Raw genomic sequence first — 5,000 nt, 5'->3', positions numbered from 1 at the left:
CTATTCCTATGTAATCCATCAGAGCATTTGCCAAACAGTAGTACATGTATGTTATGGAAATGGGCCCACACAAGGACAAAGAAAAACTCTGACCAAGATGGAAATTGAATCGATCTGGAGGTTGTGCATTCAATTAATAATAATAATAATAATAATAATAATAATAATAATAATAATTATAATAGGTTTATTGAAATCATATTCTCGCACCCATAGGTAAATAAATTACAATAAATTACCTGTATGTTAAAAAGCCATAAAACCATGTAAATATAAGCATAAATCTTCAAAATAGGAAATAAATAGAACTTTCTAGTAATTTAAATTCTAATTATAAAAATCCTAAAATTGATTATTACCCCACAACTAAATGTAGCATGGGTAATAAAATCTATTAAGGAGATTCAGTGTTGACTAGTGGTGGGAATCAGTTGAGATTTCACATTCGATCATCAGAAATAATCAGATTGCCCCAACCGATCGATCATCGATTATAATCGGAAAAATCTACCAATAAGCATTCCACATATTTTTCATCTAAATAGAAGTCAAAGTGGGCCCTTCCTTCACTTGATATTCCCACACTTTTGACCTGGCGTTTCCAGGATAGCGAAAGATCTCCAACTCGTCCATTTTAGCCGCCATGTTGGACTCGTCAGCAACAAGTAAGCAAGGCTTGTCTGAGAGAGGACACTGGGAATTGGGGAGAGCAAAACAAACATTTTCAAGCCAAAACGAACAATTGTCCATCTTGGATCAGAGGTGACATTATCTTCCTCTGGTGATTTGTAAATACATTTGAGATCTATTTCAAAACTTATTTTGGACAGTAGTGATACTACAAACGCGAAACAGTGAGCTTGTAATTTATGTTTTGGTTCAGTTGTTTATGAAATACAAAGCGGCTTAGCATGCCACATCTTTCAAATAAGCGTGAGGTATTTGAAGTGACAACAACACAGCGAACAGGGTACCGCCAGGTAAACACAGTCAATCTTAGATTATATCTGCTGTTGTGACTTAGAAGTTAGGAGTCCATGAAAAAAGACAACTCACACAAGATATTAGACGAACATTTTGATTGATTTTAATACTTTTATTTGTCCCCAATAAATTTTTAATTTTTCGGCGACAATCCATTATGAAAGGCACAGAGAGTTGAGTCCACGATAAATCCTAAAAACGTTAACACCTGTTGCGGAACCAAGCAAGATTTGGATGAGCCGATGAAGTAACCAAGGGATATCAGGACAGGTGCACAAATAAAGGTTGCAGCGTCAGCATACTGGAAGTTGGCCCATCCTATAGCCGGTTTGCACAGTCGGGGACATGGGGCAAGCTGGCCAACATGCCTGTCATCTATGTACTGACTACTGGGAACGCCCGGCGATCGAACGTAGCTGGTGGCAGCCATGCCAATGGTATGGTAAAGGTAGGCACTTGCTTTCCAACCAAATGGGATTGTATTATACACAAAATACCATCCGCACCATTCTAAAATGAAATATGTCCTGCTATTTGGACTCAACACCACATGGTTGTACCCACTTTTGTCATCCATGGTAGATTGGAAGTGGTTGCGAGCGACATAGCGTGGAAGAATGGAGATGTAATCTAAAGTGAGAGGGAGATCCCTGATCCAGAGATTAAGAAAACGTTCATCATGACAAAGCCTTGGTTTGGTTGGCTCGACAGTCAGCGGCATAACAAGGTGTGGGGGAGAAACAAGGCCAACTTTTCCCCATATTGATAAGGATCCGTTGGCTTGGTGTTCCAAAATAGTGTCACTGATGAAATCCTCGAAGCCTGCACGTGATCTGTTGTTCGAGAACTTAACACTAGGGGGAAGCGCGGAGTCATAGTATGTGCCCTGGAAATGGCCTTTGGAAGGGAGGAAAAAGTCGCAGATGTCTACTCCAAACCTAAGACAGGACAAGATCTCGTCTCGCTTCTTGTGACCTTGAAGGATTACATCCCAACGGGGGAGGTGGTAATGAATCTCTCCCGCTTCGAAGTTGTCGGGGTTCCTAAAAAGCAGATTGCGGGCGGACACCCGAACAGGTAACTTGGATACCATCTCCGGCGAGGGTAACGGGGCCGCAACACTTGGGCGTTCACCTTTCCAGTTAACCTAATTGAGGCACCTGGTCCTGGGGATAACATTTTCTGGATAAAAATGGCACGTCTTAGAATGCTTGTTGGGAGACTGAAACCAAAAATAATAACAGGGAAAAATCAAAAAAAAAAAAAAAGAAAACTAGGAGGAGCAGACACCAGGCTTTCCGAACAAGCAACGAATAAATAAAAGGAGAACTAACAGAAAGGTGAACACCCGAGGGAAGCAGCCCCAAAACACCCCATCCAGGGACGGAGCAATGAAGGGTTTTAGATAACCCCATCGGGGAAGCTTAGCATCGGGCGAAAAAAAAAAAAGGGTAGGGAACACTGTATGAATTGCGTGAAAGAACAAGACGAAAATGGAAAGGGATACGAAAAAATACAACTAAGTAGTATCCAGAAATCCTTTTTAACATTCAATACAGACAGAAACATGGTTAGGGTGCAGAGAAAGTAATTACGCGATAACTAAGAAAAACGCCATCGGCAATTGCATGCGAAATGCCCCAAATTGCCACATTGGAAACAGCGGTTGCGCTGGGGATTAAACCTTCAACCAGACAGCCGCCTGGCTCTTGCAGAATCCAACAGCAGGCGAGGATATCCGAATGCCGGAGACCTGGTGGGAGAGGCTGACTGGGCTGTCCCAGACTTTAAGATCTTCTGGATCTGAGAGGCGACCTGTTTTGCTTTTAAAGGGTATCCACCTGGAGATAAAAATAGAGCGAGGTCATCCCAGTGGGTTCATACAAACTACCGGTAGAACAAATTTAAGCCATATCACCCCAGGCACTTTAAACAAACTAGAACAAACTTAAAGCAAGGTCACCCCAGTCACTTTAAACAAACTAGAACAAAATTTGAGCTAGGTCACCCCAGTTGCTTCAAAACAAAACCAGCTTAAAATTTGAGTAAGGTCACCCCAGTCGCTCCATAAAACACTAGAACAAAACTTGAGCGAGGTCACCCCAGTCGCTCCATATAAACTTGAACAAAATCTGAGCGAGGTCACCCCAGTCGCTGCATAGAACTAGAAGAAAAAACTAGAACAAAATTTGAGCAAGGTTACCCCAGTCACTGCAGAAAAAACTAGAAAATTTGAGCGAGGTAACGCTAGTTGCTAAAGCGCCCGCGCCACATGTGAAATGCAAACGACTAAATAAGAATAGATTTGTATAAACGAAGGCAAAAGGGTAAAGAAAAATGGACAAGGCATGTGCCAAACTAAAACCACCACGAAACAAAAAATCGAACAAAAATATATCGAACCTACAAATTCTGGATGACCGGCTGTTTCTGCCGCTCTTTGAGCGGGGACTTCAACAGTGGGTTGTACAGCCGCAAGTTGGCCACCAGGCAGAGGTTGAGGACCATCGGCATGTAAAGCAGCAGGTTGGACAGCCGGATCCTCGGGCTGTGCATCAAGTTGTACGACTGGTTCTTTTAAAACCGCCTGAATATCTGCTGCGAGTGGGGCTATTGGAACCTAAGCCATGTGGTGCAGCGATGGAAGCTGCAGAAAAAAGTTAAATCTCCTAGCACGGGTCTAGAGACCTTAAACTTTTCTGGAACTGACTGAATAAACAAATGACTGCTCTTAAATAGGGCAGAAGCACTCACGAGAATGCTATGCATTCCCCTGGGTCACGCTGGGACTTTTGGGAGTGTACAGTGGCTTATTTTGGCTTTTATGCGTGTATTCCCCTGGTGAGAATAGGAATTTCAAACAGGCCTTCAGTTACACAGCACTGTTGAAAGGTAGTAAGACAAAATGATGGTTGATTAATCTTTCCAGGAAAAATGATAGTGCAACTTGTTAGGAGTGGTCTCGTAGTTCCTTCACAGTCAGTCAAGTTGCCTGTTTCCATTGTGCAAGCAAGCTTACAGAACTTGGGGGAGAATTGCTGGTTGAGTTGCGACATAAACAGGCAGGTCAATAATAATTATTCGTTGCCTCTGAAAGGATAGCAGCAGTCAACACGTGGGGTAGCTATCAAATTAGTGTGAAGAGATCACAACTTGACTGAGTTATCACTGTCAACAACTGATTCCACATCCTAATGTAGAGACAAGTATCAAATAAGTCTGTCATTTGAAATGATTTCTAGTACATTGCAAGTTAAATTGTCACCAAAAAAATAAGAGTTGAAAAAGAGCATGAAAACCTTCACTTTGATACTATAAATTTAATTTACTATTTTTAATTAGTGGAAGGATAATATCAGAAACCCATAAGGGTTGAAATGTGTAATGGCCCCTTGTGTGTTGGGAAATAAGCTTCTGAATATTCAATTTACTAAGTACCATATTTGGAACAACAAGAGCGAGGGGTTTCCAAATATGGTACTTAGTACTGAAACATTCAACCAATCAGTTCGCACTGAATATTCGGAAGCTGTGAACGCGCGTGACACGTTTCAACCCTTATGGGTTTCTGATAATATTCAGTAAGTGACAAGACTCAGCATATCAGAATTTTCTTATAAGCTACCAGGTATTACATTAAATTCACGTAAGTTATAATGAAAGGCAAAATAACCTTTCATTGCTTCTTCTAGTTTACTCCTGTTTTAGCTCTAGACTAATCTTGGCTACAAATTAATTCAATAAATTATGCTAAATTAAGTACCAATAATTGTTGTCTGATATAAAATTGGTACTTTGCACACTTTGAAGACAATGGAAACTGTAGCTTTCCTTATTCACAAAGTGAATATCTTAAAAATTTCCTAAACTGACTATATTCATTAACAGTGAATGCCACCATACAGTAAATAGGTACCATAAATAGGTAAAAAACAGAATATGTTGCATGGATTAAAAGCAGTAGACCTTTTTAACATATATGCTTAACAATAACTCATTTTCAGAGATAAAAGAAC

The 5,000-nt window shown here is 40.6% G+C and overlaps 1 protein-coding gene across 4 annotated transcripts in view; it reads left to right on the top strand.

The window, feature by feature from the left end:
• Nucleotides 1–5,000, top strand: part of LOC138037681 (polyubiquitin-A-like) — an 89,764-nt gene that overhangs the window by 69,778 nt on the left and 14,986 nt on the right. The gene's annotated exons all lie outside the window — the stretch shown is intronic.

The sequence above is a fragment of the Montipora capricornis genome, chromosome 1 (genome assembly GCF_036669925.1).
Source record: "Montipora capricornis isolate CH-2021 chromosome 1, ASM3666992v2, whole genome shotgun sequence".
Lineage (NCBI taxonomy): Eukaryota > Metazoa > Cnidaria > Anthozoa > Scleractinia > Acroporidae > Montipora > Montipora capricornis.
The sequence above is the reverse complement of the archived record's forward strand: the minus strand, read 5'-3'. Positions and strand labels throughout refer to the sequence as shown.